The 19009-nt window shown below is 48.2% G+C and overlaps 1 protein-coding gene across 2 annotated transcripts in view; it reads left to right on the forward strand.

Annotated features, from left to right (window-relative positions):
- Positions 1-19009, forward strand: part of PODNL1 (podocan like 1) — a 173291-nt gene that overhangs the window by 152620 nt on the left and 1662 nt on the right. The gene's annotated exons all lie outside the window — the stretch shown is intronic.

Here is a 19009-nt window from a genome sequence, read left to right on the forward strand (position 1 = left end):
CTGCTCTAGTCTCTTGGAATCCCGGTCCGGAGGAGCGGTCGGGAAGGAGGATTGGGAGGTAGAGGCCTGGATAACCAGACTCTCGGGGGTGGGGTGTTGGGACAGGAAACTGGGGTCGCCCGGAGCAGGGCGGTGGCGCCTGGCAACGTTCCTATCCACAGGAGGGACTGTGGAGGGCTTGGACCAGGTGCCCTGGAGAACGTCAGTGAGGGCCTCATTGAACGGCAGCAGAGGCTCAGTGGAGCTTGCGGCTGTTTGAAGCACCTCAGTGAGGATGTTAGTCCTCACAGCCACGGCAGGCAGCTCAAGCCCAAGGGCTGCGGCCGCCTTGCGCAGCACCACAGAAAATGCTGCACCCTCCTCCGAAGCCACAGTTGGAGGAGAAGTGAATCCAATGTCCGGCGAGGTGTCCAGCCCACTGGCCTCCCCCAGTTCCTCTGCCCAGTCCTGTGAAAGCTGCGACTGAACAGCCATAGGGTCTTCGTACCCCTCCCAGTCGCCCCCGTCATCCGATTCCTGATAACCAGGAGGAAGGATCGGAGCCGGACGGTAGAGATGATAAGTCTCAAGCGGCGCCGGACGCGGCGTCGGTCGACGCCGCAACGGCGTCGGGTCCGGAACAGGGCTAAACTGGGGTTCGACGCCGTCCGGTGCCGGCGTCGGCGGCGCCGGTGGTGTAGGCGTCGGCACCGGCGTCGGCGGCGCCGGTGGTGTCGGCGTCGGTGGTTCAGGCGTCGGCTTCGGCGCCGGCGGAGGAGGCGTGACTAGGTCAACCGGCGTCGACGGGGGCCCAGGCATGGGCCCCGCGGGGACATGCGGTGTCGGGACCAGAGTCTCCGACGGCGCCGGGGCCAGAGCCGCCGGCCCGCAAGGTCGCCCAGTCGAGTCCGCGGGGCCCGAAGGCGCGCCAGCGGGTGTCGACGGCGGGGCCAGCCTCCTCATGGCCGAGAGGAAGGCACTGACCTCCGCCGGCGTCGCGTCCCAGGGACCGGTGGGTATGGGGACTTGCGCGGCGCCTGCGGCTCCGACAGAGCCGCGGGGGTGGAACCACCCGGACCCTCGGCCGAGTCGTGCGACCGGCGAGGGGAGTCCGAAGAGCGATGTCGTCTCTTGGACTTCTTAGAGTGTTTGGACTTACCCGACGACTTGGAGCCCGACGAGCGATGGTGGCGTCGGCTGCGGCTCCGCGAGCGATCCTTGGACCTCCTCCTGGACCGGGATCGCGCACGACGCGGAGCCGAGTGGCGAAGCTCGAGAAGCTTGCGGGACCGCTCCCGCCTAGCCTTCGAAGTCAGGGCCTGGCAATCGGAGCACGACTCCGCGTCGTGGTCGGGGCCTAAACAGTAGAGGCACCGGCGGTGGTGATCGGTCACCGACATCAGTCGATGGCAATCCTCGCAAGCCTTGAACCCAGGCATCCTACCGGCACCAGATGTCGATTGACAAGGATCAAAAAGGATCAAAAAGGGTTTAGTCAAAAAAGACTAAAAGGGGTAGCTCTCCCGGATCGGCGCTTACTGGCGCGGAAAAAAGAAGAACTGACGTCAGCGCGCGAGGGCGGCGTCTAAGTACTCCGACGACGTCATTCCGGCGCACGACGTCGACGACGGACGCGGAGCCGCAGACGACGCTTAGCGACGCGCAAGGGGTATTGCTGACGAAAAATCTTCCGGATCCAGTCTGACGCCTGGGGATATTCTAAGGTGAGGAATCTAACTAACGTGTTTCTTTCAGATAGGGTCTCCTTGCCTTTCTTATGGGCAATAGTGGATAACAAAGCCTTGGGCAGAGGCTTTATTAAAGCTATCCGGACATTAGATCGTAACCCAGTAGTTAGGATTTCGGTAATGGGAGGAATGTCTGATTTGTGAGCGGTTGAACATGGTACAAGACAGGGGTGCCCCTGCTTTCCCTTACTGTTTGCCCTTTATATTGATCCCCTAATCAGGGATGATCGAAGGGAATAGCATAATTCTGCCTGTTAATAGTAAGGGGGGAGACAAAGATTTTAGCGTAAGCCGATGACCTAGCAATCACTACTCCCGACCCAGTAGGTGCTCTAATGGAAATTGAGAGAGAGGCTGCAAAGTTTGGGCAGATCTCGGGGTATCTGCTAAATCAAAATAAGACACAGATCATCGCCAATAGTTCAGTGCATCTGAACGATATTTGGGCAGTTCTGCATGCGGTGTATCTCAGGTTGGAAATAATGGCTGAAGTTGGGAAAATCGTTGATACAAATTTGAGTCTGCTAATTCAGAAAACCAAGGCAGAATTTTGCCAGAATGAACAACCTAAAGCTCACACTGATCGGGAGTTGTAATGTGGTTAAAATGCAATTTTTGCCTAAGATTCTGTACTTCTTTAGGGCTGTCCCCTTGGAGATAGACGGCCACTGGTTTAGGATTTTGAACCAGTTAATTTCTAGATTCTTGTGGGCTTTCAGGGTATGGACAGTCGCCTGGAAAAAATTTGATCTAGGCCGTGTCAACTCTTATACCCCCATGTATAATAATGATATGCTGCCAGATATTTTTAAGGATGGATGTGTGAAACATTGGGAAGAGCTGGCTTTGGGGAATTTTGGGGACCTCATGGATGATGAGGGGATTCTTTCCTTTGAAGCGATTAAGGATAAGTTTGGCTTAGAAAACCGGCAAATCTTCAAGTACCTGCAAATACTGGACTCTCTGGTGAGAAAGGTGGGGGGGGAGATGCAGCTTTAATGGGTTGCGCTGATCGATCTGCTTCTTAAAGCTGAACCATCATTGGGCCCCGTGCATAGGTTACTGAATGATAAAATGGTTGGTGATCTAGCTAAGGATGTGGATAGGTGGCAAGGCCTTCTGCTGGTGGGGATGGGGGACTGTGTAGATTTTTTGCATTTAACTCAGTACTCTTTTATAGCAGCCAACCGGCAGATGCAGTGCTTTAAGACTTGGTTTAATCTGTACATCACACCAGCAAAGATAGCAAAGTGGTGGGCTCTGCCAGCCCGCACTGCCCTCGCTGCGGCTGCTTTGCAGTCAAAATTATCCATATGTTTGATTCCTGCCCCAACCTTGATACTCTTAAAAGTGATATTGATAGTATGCTTGAGACACAGCTAGGGCTTCAAATAGCAATTACTCCCCAGTTAATTGTGTTTGGGGTGGGAGATGCAGAAGTTCTATGGCATACTCAGGTATTTCTATTCATCGCCATGACAGTATTAAGACTCTGTCTGGTCACTTGCTGGCTGGATCCAGTTCTACCAACCAGCCAACAGTGGATGGCCAGACTTTTGGCAGTATATCGATTGGAATCAGCAGTATATGCCCAGAGAGGGCGGCAGGCAAGGAAGAGAGGGCTGGACATCTGGGCACCCCTGAGAACCTAGATTAAAGAGGTAGAGGAATGATGTCATGCCGGTGGTGTGGAGCTCAGAGGGCATTAGGGAGTAACGTGAGCGGGGCAGGAGGTGGTGAGATTCTGGGGCCAGCAAGGTGACACGGCTAGCGGGATCTAGCCTGGGGATAATCTGAGGAGTAGTAAACGCACTCGGGTGAATTTGAATATGAATTTGTAGATTAATTATAAGTTCGGATTGACATATTGTCTGTATACTGAGGAATGCTTCCTCCCTAAGGATGAAATTGTCTTTTTTGTTTGATGGGCTTTGTGAGAAGTTGGCCTGGTATATGATGTTCACTAGTTAAAGTGTCCACCTTGTACCATGCCAAGCAACCCTTATGGTGTGGTTGTAAGTCAACCTTTTCGGACTAGCTGCCCTAGTGGTAGCGTAGGCTAAGCAGTCTTTGAGGCTAAACTCGTGAAGCGTGTTAAGCAAGCTGTTTTACCAAATGCAACCCCCTTTTATACCAATGAAAGGACACCACACAGATATATATTGAAAATATATATGTATTTATTTCTCAAAGTATCCCCTAGACTCTTTATGAGCACAGGAGCACAAATCGTCAAACAAGATTACAGTAGAATACACAGAAGTTGCACTTTATATGGATAGGCCCTGGTGGCCGCTCAAACCATATACTAAAATAGTGGTATAAGTACCACGAACAGAAAAGGGAAAAGGCCTAGGGCCTCTAGAATCGCTGGGCCTACAAGGAGCTAACTTCAGTTAGTGACCAGGAGGTCCACGGGTGGCGTGTGCAGAGCAAATAGTCACACGCGAGCTCCCATAGGTTTTCAATGGGTGCGTAAAAGTTACAAAGTTACTGCAAAAAGGATCTTCCGGATGGACTATGAACTCAAGATTGGAAACACAGACACTAGAGATGATACTCTACACTTGGGCACCGGAGTGCCAGCTTTACCTCACCCACAGGAAGCGGGTGCATAGGCCTCGAAGTGCGTCGGGTTTCTTCTATCTGTTCAGTGGAGCCTGTAGATAAAGATGCTGCAGGCGGTCGGTCCGGAAGAGATGCGGTGGATCCAAGGGTGGATCGGAGTTGTAGAAGACCTGTAAGCAGAGGGGACAGTGTTCACAGTCACTAGCCAGTGACCAGCGTGGCACCAGGTGGGTACCAGGCGATGTCGGGTGCAAACAGGAAGAAAGGTGTAGCTTGTCTCTGCAGCCACGTGGTCCCTGAAGGTCGACGACGTCCAGGAGTCGGTTCACGAGCTGTCCCACGCAGGCTCTCGCTGTCGGCGGTGTCGGCGACTTGATCGAAGCAAACAAGCCTTGGCAAAAGCAATTGTTGTGGAAAACGAAATAAGCTGATGGTTCTGACCAGCAAGGTCAGAGGGACTGCTCCTTTGGAGGGGAGCAAGGGCCAGTCTGGAGCAACCAGACCAGCGGTGTATTTCTTGAAGTTCGTCGCCAAGATGGCCACTAGCCAGCGGGCCAGCAACCGGTTAGGCGCGTCGAGTGGCAAAATGCAGAAGGGCCCCACGCAGATCGTGGAGATGCTGGAGGGCTCACCTTTGGTGCAGATGCTGCTCGAGGGTTGGGCTTCTTAGATCCCAAAGCACAACTTGGAGGGAGCCTCGGTTGTTGCGCTTGCAGCTTGTCGTGGTCGTTTCAAGATGGCTGGCTCCACGTGTCTCGGTGCCTCCACGGGTCTCCTCTTTTCAGGGACTGTGGATCGGGCGCTGAGAGGTCTGGAGGTCCAGGTCTTGTCAGTCTCTGGGCTCGGGCTCCGGCGGGAGGCGGCGGCAAAGCAGACGTTGATTCGCTGGATGGTGCTTGCGTTAGCAAGGTGGTCACTCCCTGACCACAGGGGAGATTAGCTTCAGTCCTCTGTGCGGCAGAGCGTCGAAGTTCCCGTCTTCTTCTTGTTGTTAAGTTGATTCCAGGATGTCTGAAGTCTTAGGACACAGCTCCTACCTTTAAGCGGATTCTAGGGGCCGGACTACCTGCTAGGTCCCTCCCTATGGGTGGGACCAGGAAGGGGGGTGGTTACACCCCCAATCCTTTGTCCAGCTCGCCCCAGGTCCAGGGCTGGTGTGCCCCAGGACCGGTTTGAACTGGCATATGCACCGAGGCTCCTTGTGAGCCTCAGGCATGTCTGGTTTCTTTCAAGCCCTACCTGACCAATACACAAAATCCTGTCTGGGGTGGTGCACGCACCTCCCCTGGCAGGAAACCCTTTGTCCACACCTCCCAAGCTGGAAGGACTCCCAGCAGCAGGGGGGCAGACTTGTGTCTGTGGTGGCAGCATCCATTTTGTGGAGCTGAGGCTATGTCTGATTTTACCCGGGTTTCAGGTACTGTACATGTCGTGTCTCTCTAGAAGGGTGGAATGCTAACCCCGTCGCCAGAATTGGCGAGGGGTTAGTATTCCAATTCGTATGACACCTTACTCGACATGTTTTGATAAAGCCAAACCAAAGATAGCATTTAACCGCGAGGTCCATAATGCACTTAAGAGTATATGGTATGACGATATCTGGAAACAGTAGAAGGAAGTTGTTCCGACCACTGCAGACAGGCTCAGCTCATGCCAGAGCACCATCTCACATGGAACCAGGCACTCTGCCTTCAGGATTGTTAAGGCCTGCCATAGGAGTGACTTATAGGTTAACATGTGTCCCATTTAAGGTTAGGTATAGGTATACTACACCTAAGTAAGAGGTGGTTACACCAACTTACCCCAGCTGAGTGATCAGCCAGTTGTGTCAAATTTGTTAGGCCAAGCCTGGGGTGGCATAATACATGCTTCAGCCCCTGGCAGGCCTTAGGTACACCAATGCCCTGGGTACCTAGTGTACACTGGTACAGGGGCTCACAGGGTGATCCACTTCCAATTGGTTATGCACCTAGGGTGCATAGTGTAAATTTAATAGAGAGAACAGCAGGCTGGGGGTCTGATTGGCAGGCCCACAGCCTCAATATGTCAAAAACCAGTGAAGCAAAAAGCAAAAATTTGGGGTGACCATAGGATAGCAGACCCTACTCTCCTACAGGCTTGGATCAGGGGTGGACGAAGATGGGGGCGTATTATAAACGGTGCAATAAAGAAAGTTATATAAATAGAATATATACCACAGCAGTACCACCCAAAAGTGGACTGTCTGGGGAGTGGACTCAGATCAAGTAGTTGTGCAGGACTAAGCAGGCAATATGTCCCTCCCACCAGAACAGATTATCAAGGCAGTAGTGTTCAATGAATGTGTGCACCAACGCTTATGTCGCAACCTGGCAGATGTCCAGAACTGGCAGCAACTTTACCAATGCAGTCGTAGCAGCCTTGTCACTGGCAGAATGAACCTGCAGGCTTTGTGGGGGCAGTCTCTTAGCCAGCAAGTAGTAGATGTGAATGCAGAGCACTATCCATCTTGACAGGGTCCTTTTCTGCACTGTCTTCCCTTTCTTTACTCCAGGGAATCCAACTAAGAGCTGGTCTTCCGCCCAATGGTCTTTGGCGCAGTCAATGTAGAAACTTAAAATCCTCTTGGTGTCTCGTCGGTGTACCCTCTCTTCTTTCTCCAAGGGTAAGGTGGTGCAACATTTTTAGGCAGAGTGATTGATTGGGTGACGTGAAAAGGGATTCAACTTTAGGTAAGAAGGCGGCCAGGGTCCTCAGCACTAATTTGTCGGGGACAAAGGTGGTGTGTGGGGGAGGTTTTACAAAGAGTTCCTGCAGATCACTCATTTGGCGTGCAAAGGAGATGGCAATCAGGAAAACAGTTTTGAGTCGCAGTAGTCACACTGAGCAGCTCTGCATCAGCTTAAAAGGCATGACCATAAGACATGTCAACATTAACTTCAAGTCGCATTGGAGCACGATGAATGGCTTCAGGGCAAACATGTAAGTCAGCCGTTTAATAAAGCACATCACAACAGGTGATTTGACTAGAGAGTGCTGATCAAGTAGACACAAAAAGGCAGAAAGTGCTGAGAGTAACCCTTAACTGTGCCCACTGCAAGGCCTTGCAGGGTCAGCAAGAGAACAAACAATACTACATTCAAAGGTTTGGCCTGCAGAGCAACGGTATGATGAGAACCACACCAGTCAATTAATTTCTCTCGGCACCTATCATAGATGGACCTTGTTGAAGGGCGTCAAGCTATAAGGACAACATCTACTGCCGGCAGATCAAGCACATTTAACTGATGCTGCACAACCTCCACGCAAGGAGGTTTAGGTTGTGGACTCTCAGGTGCAGGAGCCTCCCCTTTAGCGGAGACAAGAGGTCCTCTCAAATTGGTAGCTGGACCACAATGCGAATGCTCAAGCTCAGGAGCTCTCAATACCATACTCGCATGGCCCAGTTCAGGACTATTACAATGACTTGGGCCCAGTCTGTCCTGACTTTCCTCAGAAATCGAGTAGAAGAGACAGTAACGTAAAAGTATACAGGAGACCTTTGTTCCATTGCATGTGGAATGCATCACCCAATTACTTTCCTAGAGGAAACTACAGCGCACAGTAGTTTTGACACTACATAAATCGACAGTGGTGAAATCTCCAACCAGGTCAGGCCCCACAGATCCAAGATGTCCCTTGCCATCTCAGGATGGACATGCCACTTGTGATCTGCCAGCTGACATCCGCTCAGCTCGTCTGCTCCTGATCCCCAGAAAGATGTTCTGCTGGTTCAGCCACCTCCAGAGAAAAAGGGCCTACTGGCACAGTATCCAGGACCCCTAACTGCCCTCCCTGCTTGTTGCAGAACCATTTGGCAGATACGCTGTCCGTGAGAACCTGCACAAGCCTCCCTTGATGGATGGCAGGAAGGCTTTCAGGGCCAGATGGATCACCTGAAGCTCCAGATGATGGATATGGAGCTGACTGTCCACCGCAGAGATGCATCTGTAACAAATGGGAACTCTGGGTGGGGTAAGTAGAATGACCTACCACAGCTGAGGTTGGTGCTTGTCTGCCACCACAGAAGATTCTGAGCTGTATCCTTAGTGATCTGGGTGTGGTTGAAGAGCCATCCCTGATGCTGGGCCCACTGAAACCTTAAGTTCCACCGCCGGGCCCGCACATGTGATTTGGTGTTCAGGACAAGTAGCACGCAAGAAGCTAGAAGTCCAGCAAGCCTCAGAGTCAACCTCACCAGGAACCAGGATTGAGCCCAAAACATCAGGCTCATATCCTGCATTTCCCAGACTTGCTGTGGCAGTGGAAAGGCACTAAATGCCACTGTCTCTAGAAAAGATCTAATGAAAGGAATATTTTCTGAAGGGCTCAAGTGGAACCTCGGTTCATTGATGGAAAAGCTAATGGATGTCAGAAGTCTGGCCAGTGTCAAGAGTTGGTCAGTAACAGCTCATGCAAACATGCCTTGAGCTCCCGGTCGAGGTACAGGAACACAGGTATCACTGACCTTCAAAGGTGGGCTGTAACCACCACCATCACTTTTGTGAATGCCTAAGGCAGAGGTAAGGATGAATGGGAGCATGGCAAATCGGAAGTGTTCTGGCCCCACTGTGAATCGCAGATAATGCCTGTGAGACTGCGGGACAGGTATGTAATAATTTTTGAACCTGCAAGTCCAGAAACATCATCCAGTCTTCTGGGTTCATGGCTGAAAGAATTTGAAACTGAGTCATTTTGAATTTGACTTTCCTACAGCTCTCCTCTCTCTGAAACCGGCACCTGCTTGATGACACCTTTTGCCAGCAGAAGGTTGACTTCTTGCAGCAAGATTGTAGAATGGTTCATTGATAGTCAATCTGATGTAGGAGAAAAAGATAATGGCTGTGAGACTGCGGGACAGGTATGTAATAATTTTTGAACCTGCAAGTCCAGAAACATCATCCAGTCTTCTGGGTTCATGGCTGAAAGAATTTGAAACTGAGTCATTTTGAATTTGACTTTCCTACAGCTCTCCTCTCTCTGAAACCGGCACCTGCTTGATGACACCTTTTGCCAGCAGAAGGTTGACTTCTTGCAGCAAGATTGTAGAATGGTTCATTGATAGTCAATCTGATGTAGGAGAAAACAGTCAAGACCCATCTGTCTGATATGATGGATCTTCAGTCAGAGGAAGAAATGTCATATCCTGCCTCCTTCTGGTAGTATTGACCTGTGAGGGCTTTGCAGCTGCGGCAGCAAGGAAGCAAGAGTTAGAAGGGAGTTGCTCCTACTGGTGTGATCAGACACAGCCACTCCACGATCTCTGCCTAGAAAATGACTGGGTATGCTACTGCTGCACAGGTTTGGAGAACCAGTGCTCGCTGAAAGCTTGCCGCCCTTGGAATAACCCACATTTCCAGTACTGTTGGTGGAAATGCTTGACGAGAGACAAGAGTCCCCAAGAATCGGGATGTGGCCCAACGGTCCTTAAATCATTTGACGCCAAATCAGCCTCCTCTTCAAACATCTGGAGCTATCAAAAGGCATGTCCATCAAGGAGTCTTGGACTTCTCGCGATAACCTGATTGTCTCATCCAGACTTCCATTTAAGCACTACACTAGTGGCAACAGCTCCACCATCACAGTCTGTGGTGTCCCAGCCAGCACACAAGACATACTTAACCGTGTACTCCTCGTCATGTATCGTTTGAGTTAACTCTTCCAGAATGCTCGGGAAGATCCCACTAGTGAAGTACCATAAAGCATGGGGTATCTGCCCAGAAGGCACAATGTGTTCAAGGCTCTTAAGGCTAAACTAGCCAAAAAGAACATCTTTTTTCCATAGACATTAATATGTTTCGACTCTCTAGCCAAGGATTGTTCAGAACGGCATTAGGAGTGATATTCCTAGTCGTCCTCTGTGGAAAGGTTGCCTTACCTCTGCCTTGGGTATTCACAAATGTGATGGTGGTGATTGCACCAGGCTTTTGGGCGGTGGATGCTTTGTTCAATCACCGGTCTATGTCTCCTAGCCACTGCTTAGCTGACTGGGGGCCTGAGACCATGAGAGTTTCTGGGAGGGCCTTGTTAAAAACCAGTAGTGGCTCAGAAGAGACAGGACCTGGTTGAGGGATCCGAATCAATACCTTTGTCATAGATTAAACATTATGTTGCTGCCCTTCGCACAACTAATGCAAAAGAGGCACTTTCTTATATTGGATTTCTAGATGGTGAGTTGACCTCAGTCTCTTAAGCCATATCTGGCCCACTGGCATTTTGTAAATCCAGATATGGCAGTCATCAGTATAATGCAGTGGAAGTAGGTTGTCTTCCTCATCAGTGTCATGAAGAACATTCTGCATGCCGTGGACTGTGTCAGAGTGGGATCCATAATTGGCCTCTAGCCGCTGATGTAATGGTATCAAGGCACAGTTAGAAGATTAGAGTATGGTTGTGCTTTTGTCATCTTGTAGTGTGACATAGGCTTGAAGTGAGCTGATGGTGGCATGGGGTTGCAGACCAACATCAGAGTGGAGTCTTGGTGCCGAAAATGTTAGCATCAACAACAAGGTGATGGATGCAATGCTTGAATTAATCTCAGGTCCTGGCAATCACGCTGGGCCACATTCCAGTCCTTCGTTTTTCACACACCATGCCACTCTAGACAAAGGCCGACTTTATGAAAATCAATACTGACCCTACTCCTCATTAGTAGGGACAACAAGCACATCCAGACTGTTTTCAACCTACTTAGGTCTCACCACTGAGTCATAGCTTGAGTTCTTGTGCCATAGGCAGGCCTTTGTTCATAGTGGCATGGGGGGTGTAAAATGAAGAACTGGAATGTGGCCCGAGCGATTGCCAGTGGCTGAAACGAATTCAAGAATTCCATCCATAACCTTGTTCTTATTGTAGTAGATGTAGCATCAGAGCAGGCAGTGAAAGGACTAGTGTCGGCCTAAGGGACGGGATGGAAGTGTGAAACAGCGTCTGTATTGGTCCCATGGGTTCCTTTGACACCGAAAGAGGGCCCGCCTGCAGAAATCCAACTGAAGCCCCTTGCAGCTTCATGGTGCCCAAGGCGCATCAGAGGGAGCAAACACATTTGAAAGAGATGCAGCATGGCTTCCTAGAAGGTCACTGTTTGTTGCAGTGTCAAGGATGGTCTGGGGAATGTAGTTTGGACCGGGACCAGCAGCAGCGGATCCAGGTCAGTCCTTAGACATTTGTTGGGTATGATATTTTGATTGACATTCTTGTACCTTGTCTGATTTCCAGTGGTGGGATTGGTTGATTCGTGCACAGCTTTCTTACGTTTAGGCGCGTCTTCTAATTACTGGAAGACTTTGAGAAATAACAAGACTTTGCCCAGGACAGACTTTTTGAATGAGATCACAAGCAGCCCGTGACTTATTGTAGGACTTGTATTGATCGCGACCTCTTATGTTCAGCAACATAAGAGTCTTACCTCCTGCTCCGGGTTCACCCTCTGGTCACACGCCATCGACCAGAGCCCAGGCACCAAAAACACACATTGTGCAGGTCCATGACCAACATCAGCTACCTGCAGTCATGGTTTGCATACTCAGGGAAGACATTGTCCTAGGCACATTGTGGTAAATTTTGAAGCAATCGGAAAACCAGCAAAGTTGGGGCAGAGCTCTGGGTCTGCGTTGAGGGGTGCAGGAAGAAAGGCACTGACATCAGTTCACAGGTGGCACTTGTATGCGGCTCTGCGACTTACCAGACAGAACAGAGTTACAGCAGGGCCACAATGCGCCACCTGAAGACATGGGGAAGCATTACTGTAAAATGTTCTGGATTCATTCTGATGCCTGGCGCTCGTATAAAGGGGAAAAGTCTTTGTTTAAATTTCAGAACGATGGCCTCTGTTCAGTACTTTGATGAGGTGGGCTTTGAAAAACGGATTCTTGTGAAGTACATTAGGTTTTATAAATTATTTTGCTACTATTCGGCGTATACTTACAGTTAGCATTCTGAGTAGTATAATATTCATTTTAATGTGATAGAGCTGCTTTCCCATTTATTTCTTTACCTTAATTTCTAGATTTAAAGCTCCTATCAGAATACCTTCAATTCTCAATGTAATGCTGCTTTCAGAGTTAAGCCTGTTTTGTGCTCAAAGTCCAAGTGCTCATTTTGTTGCTTCCTGCATAATTTCAGTCATCTGCCTGTGATCTGGGGCTGTAATATCTGTTCTGGTTCATAGCACGACCTCTTGCTATAACTTGCAGGCATTCAGTCCTCTTTCCCGCTAACGCATGGATGTATTTTTTTTTTGTGGCTGTCAGTATTACATCCTGCGGTTGAAGTTGTGGGTTCATCCTTATATCTCTCCAGTGCATTCGTGTATCCTCTAGGCGTGGGTGAATTTTCTGTTCTGTTTCTCAGTTACATGCTGTTGGAATTAAGTCATAGGTTAATAATGTTCTGTTCTATTTCTTTGGGTTACATATTGCTTTTGCGGTCGGCCCTCTTCTTTGTAAAGTGAAGCTGCATCCTCTGCTCTAGTTTTCACTGTCACACCCTGTTCCTACCAGCATGAATTGAACCCTCTTTCCTTCTAATGTGTGGCTGCCCTTCTCTGTGCTGGTTCTCAGTTTCATAACTTGCTATAATAGTCTTTGTGGAGAGGGGTTATGTTCTTTGTTCCTTGAGTCCTCAGTGTAGTCCTCTTTTCCCGTGATGTGGGGATGCATTTTTGGATCTGGTCCACACCTTACTTTTGCCTGCATGAATTGGGTCACTACACTGGAACTCTAGACGCGACGATTATTCGCCCTTCACTCGGGAGCTGATGTTTCCCGATCCCACGAAGTGACACGTCCTTTTATTCGTGTTTTCAGACTACTTCTGAAACACCTAGGAAGGACGACCCTTTCCTTCCTACCTGTCCTCATTGTTCGATGAACCTGTGTCCGTACCGGTTGGAGTTATCAGCGGTACTGCGACTCATGCACCACGATTTTTCAATATTACAGCCCTGAAGAGTCACAATTTTACCGCGTTGTGACGAAACACGTGTCGGCTGGCTTTTCAATTCTGTATTTGATTTGGTTTGATATATAAATATCTTCAGAAAGATTTTCCTGATGTCAACCTTCATATTTCTTTTTGCACAAAGAACACTTGATTAATGGTTTCTACACTGAAACCAGCAAACTAAAAACGTGTGCACAGGACTTTGTTCTAACCTCTTCTTATGTTCAGCAACATAAGAGTTTTACCTCCTGCTCCGGGTTCACCCTCTGGTCACACGCCATCGACCAGAGCCCAGGCACCAAAAACACACATTGTGCAGGTCCATGACCAACGTCAGCTACCTGCAGTCATGGTTTGCATACTCAGGGAAGACATTGTCCTAGGCGCATTGTGGTAAATTTTGAAGTAATCGGAAAACCAGCAAAGTTGGGGCAGAGCTCTGGGTCTGCATTGAGGGGTGCAGGAAGAAAGGCACTGACATCAGTTCACAGGTGGCACTTGTATGCGGCTCTGCGACTTACCAGACAGAACAGAGTTACAGCAGGGCCACAATGCGCCACCTGAAGACATGGGGAAGCATTACTGTAGAATTTTCTGGATTCATTCTGATGCCTGGCACTCGTATAAAGGTGAAAAGTCTTTGTTTAAATTTCAGAACGATGGCCTCTGTGCAGTACTTTGATGAGGTGGGCTGTGAAAAACGGATTCTTGTGAAGTACATTAGGTTTTATAAATTATTTTGCTACTATTCGGCGTATACTTACAGTTAGCATTCTGAGGAGTATAATATTCATTTTAATGTGATAGAGCTGCTTTCCCATTTATTTCTTTACCTTAAATTCTCGATTTAAAGCTATCATAATACCTTCAATTCTCAATGTAATGCTGCTTTCAGAGTTAAGCCTGTTTTGTGCTCAAAGTCCAAGTGCTCATTTTGTTGCTCCCTGCATAATTTCAGTCCTCTGCCTGTGATCTGGGGCTGTAATATCTGTTCTGGTTCATAGCACGACCTCTTGCTATAACTTGCAGGCATTCAGTCCTCTTTCCCGCTAACGCATGGGTGTATTTTCTTTTTGTGGCTCTCAGTATTACATCCTGTGGTTGAAGTTGTGGGTTCATCCTTATTTCTCTCCAGTGCATTGGTGTATCCTCTAGGCGTGGGTGAATTTTCTGTTTCTCAGTTACATGTTGTTGGAATTAAGGCATAGGTTAATAATGTTCTGTTCTAGTTCTTTGGGTTACATATTGCTTTTGCCAGCATGCGGTCGTCCCTCTTCTTTGTAAAGTGAAGCTGCATCCTCTGCTCTAGTTTTCACTGTCACACCCTGTTCCTACCGGCATGAATTGAACCCTCTTTCCTTCTAATGTGTGGCTGCCTTTCTCTGTGCTGGTTCTCAGTTTCATAACTTGCTATAATAGTCTTTGTGGAGATGGGTTATGTTCTTTGTTCCTTGAGTCCTCAGTGTAGTCCTCTTTCCCTGTGATGTGGGGATGCATTTTTGGATCTGGTCCACACTTTACTTTTGCCTGCATGAATTGGGTCCTCTTTCCCGGCAATGGAACCTGTGTCTCTATGCCGGGTCTCAGCTCCACATCTTGCTGTGATTGTAATGTGTGCATTCAGGTCTTATTCCATTTTTAGGTCTCGCCTACGCAGCGCGCATGCGCTGCATAGGAGGAGACCTTTAGGAATCAATTCACTTTTTCGGCCAAAAACATGCAGGCTTTGCATTGCTTTCAATGGCAACGCGTGCACATTTAGCAATTCCCTTGCGGGAGTGAGCTTTGAAACCATCTGTTTGTAATTAACTTTCAAACAGATGGCGCCCCTGCTCGCTCCCCCAAGGAAAATGCTGTGTGTGTCTGTTTTTCCCTGCTTTCGCTTTCTCTGCATCCCCTCTTTTAGCTTATTCGTAGACGCTCCTGCTTTCGCTTTCTCTGCATCCCCGGCATCTTGCCTCAGCCTTTTCTCTCTCCTCTTTTTGTATCCTTGTCCTTTTCACTCCCCTTTCCCCTTAAAACCTCGGTCTGGTCATTAGTTCCCATACTAGATTTTTCGGTTCCATTTTGGGAGAGGTTTGTTTTTCCTCCGAGATAATGTTTTTCATCCCACTTAATTCCCTGGCTTTATGGGGAAAAAAGCAAACGCTGGCACCCAAAGCATGAAATGAAATAAAAAGTTAATCGTGCGGGTTGCGCCTCAAATATAAAATCCAAGCGTGATCTGTGCTGGAAGTAAAGTCTACGTAGCAGAAGGATACCACAGCTCCGTACAGCCAGTTTGAGGACGCTACAATATTATCCACCCCTTTGGCTTGTTCCAAAATGGCGATTCTAATGATTTTGTTTTGACTTGTAGCACTTAGGGGTATTTCCGTGTTGTGGGCCGGTCCGGAAGTGCAGTAGCGGGTGCAGGGTGGGGCTGTTACCGTTTCACTTCTCCGGATACACATCTTAGAACAGAAGCTGCAGTCATGGGAACCGGAGACGACGAGTATGACTCCCTTTTCAAAGGCAAGTGGGGGTATTGGTGGAGACAGCCAGGTCTACACGTATGGGTATATTCTCCTTAAGAAAATCACGGAGTGATTTTGGGCAAGGAGACTATGGCCCTTCCCTGTTTCCTTTCAAATCCCTCTTGGGACCTTTCTCTTTCCCTTTGAAGAAGGCGTAGCCACCCCCACATTAAAAAAACCACAAAAAAACAAACACCTACAGGGCTGTTCCCTGGTGAATGCAAAGTGATTTTAGACTGGCTACTCTCAACCTGGCGCCAGAGCCTCTTAAGCATGTGCGTCAAAAATGCATCGTTATATCGGCTTACCGCTCCACATGTTCCGCTCATATTTCCTCCTATTTAGATCATAACGCAGCTAGCATGGTAGTTGTAGTTCTATTTGGAATATATATGTTTATAACGTAGCCTGTTTCTGTGGTGAATCGCTCTTGGCAACGCTTTCGATACGTAAAACGTATCATGATAACACGCAAGTTCTGCCTGTAGCCCTCACTCTGATGTAATCCGGAAAGAAAAACTGACATGTGCTGTCCAAAGAGATACCCATCTGGTGGCTAATTGCACATTGTTTAGCAGAAGGTCTGGTATCAGTCACAACTCCCTTGTTCGACCACATTGTGCGATCCTGGGCAAGGATGTATTTCATGTCATTTGTCCTGTAGGTGAGAACTTTCAGATGCTTGGGCTCTGGTTGTGCGCGGGTCTAACAACCTCTGTTTTGATTTAATGGCCTATAATGTTGTACTACATAGGATGGAATATGGGTTCGCTTTCTAGTCTCTGCAATATTGTCACTAGGGCCGTGGCAGGAATGCTTCTCAGTTAAAACTCATTTTAAGACATGTTTCAGTACGCCCATGGATGAAGGTATAACGCTTCAGTGAGTCAAAAGAAATACATGTTCTTGAACTTAAAGGCAGCTTGCGATACACCCATATCAGCACTCCAGTGCAGGAGCTTTCGTGAGGTTTGTTGCACGTTTCTATGCGGAATATGTCCAGGGCTCCCAAAGTGGACAAAGCCATAGGTGCTGGTCCGAAATGACAGTGGGTCGACCGTTTTTGGGCACGGGTTTTCTATTATTTTCCCGGATATTAAACAAACGTCCCCCCACCTCCTTTAAAGTGACCCATGTTTGTCTGTATGGGCAGTTTGAACTGGCAATGGCAAACTGTATCAATGTTTGCGAGGTTGGAGGACTCTATAAATTTGAGCCTACTCGGAGAGATCTCTTTAAATTTCAAGGATTTAGTCTTTCATCTGTCCGTATTAAAATGCTTAAAAGAACCATAAAAACTGTGATATTTTATTCCCGATATTAAGGAGCTGTAATACATAATTATAAAGACAGGATTGTCTGCATGTAGTTGAAGATCAATAGCATCTGGTCTTGATTCCAATTCATGCATTTTTCTTCTACCACGTTATACATCCTCTCTCCATCTCACACTCGCAAGTTCTTTTTTTAATCAATGCTTTTCCCTTTCTCGTTGTTTTCCTCTTCTTTCTCGTCCTTTCTTCCTTTTCGGCCTCTCTCTCTTTTTTTGAACCAGAGACTGGTGATGAAAAAGAAGTCAGTCCCTGCAGACGCAAACATCTGGGCTCACTTACCTCATTGTGGGGCTCATGGCAGACAGCCCAGGCACTGATCCAGAAAGCTGAAACTCAGTCATATACCACAGTCAGTGCTCAGGCGCAGAGGCCAGCGCTTCTACAGCTGATACAGCGCTCCAGTGGTGCAGCACTCCTGCACCAAAGCCAGCGTTTGTGCTTCACGGACAGCACTTTTACACCACATTCAGGGCTCCGACATCACCACAGTCAATGTTCTGGTACTGCAACACTGTCAGTGCTCTCCTATACCACAGCCATCGCTCCTGCGGTTCACCACAGCTGTTGCTCCTGCACCCCTGCTTGTACATCAGCCAGCGCTCTGCGTGCCTGTGACAGTCAGCCCTCTAACACCACAGCCAGTGTCTTTGCACCATGCCAAGCACCAGAGTGCAGCAGGTATAGCCCGCCACCAGGCTCACACATTTTGGGGGACCCGCTACACCATAGTCAGTGTTTTTTTTTTTACTCAAAACAAGGCCATAGGGCCCCATTTTCATTGCTCACTGTATAACTTAATGCGCACTTGCTAAACTGAAACCAGAAAACCTGGACGCCTTGTGGATTCCTTGCTTAAACTGTGTTATCAGACAAATTATCTATTTCACTAGAACTCTTTTTTTCTTCATTATCTTGTATGAAAGCACTTCCAGATATCGTAGTTGGGACTACCAGTTGTACAAAAATAACACTTTAAATAAGTACTTCGCAATGCAATGCTATAATGTGCCTATTAGTGTCAAAACATATTCATTAAAAACAGTAGATGTTGTAGCACCCAAATTAGAGACCTATTGGCTATGCCAATGTTTGTTACTCTTCTGCTGGTGATTGAATGTTTGGTTGTTTCGTTGCATGATAAGGATATTTCTGTTTTAAGCTATCAGGACACCTTCAGATTTCATGGGTTCTGAAGTATAATGTGCATGGTTGGGTGTGCACACCAGGCCTAATGTTGTAGCACTGCTGTTGGTTTAAGAATAAATGTGGGTAAGTGCAGGAACTCAATAACATACTGCATGCACAAATCCAGATGGACCCTAAATGTGTGGTATTGGGCATCCACACGGATGTCGACATCCCCAGATATCAACTTCTGTTAAGTAACCTAGGCCTCGTAGTGGCAAAACGTGATATAGCCAAATGCTGGGGGAGACCAGAACCTTCCACTTTGAAAGAGTGGCGGATTGGTTTGGACATGTACATGGGAGCCGAAAAGACAGTATATAAAGCGAGGGGTTGCTCGAGAAAGTTTAGGAAAGTCTGGCTGCCGTGGCTGAGCTACTATAACATAGAGATGGAAGATGAGGAGACAGACATACTGGAAGACACGTAAAATGACGCGCTGACACAGGGTTTGTTACTCTAGGCTCACATCTAGCTCAGGAATTGGCGAGGTGTCTCATACAGGGGATGAGCGGCACCGGGGGGTCATGGAAGACAATCGTAATGCCACAAATTCTGTATCCTTCCTACCTGTAAGCCTTGCCATTTGTAATCAATGGACACAGATTGAACTGTACTTGCTGATTTGTTTGATGTTTTCTGATAAAATAATAAAAAATAGTTATTTAAAAAAAAGAATAAATGTGGGTATTGTACTACTGAGCTGACCACCTTTTGT

This window comes from Triturus cristatus, chromosome 4_2 (genome assembly GCF_964204655.1).
Source record: "Triturus cristatus chromosome 4_2, aTriCri1.1, whole genome shotgun sequence".
NCBI lineage: Eukaryota > Metazoa > Chordata > Amphibia > Caudata > Salamandridae > Triturus > Triturus cristatus.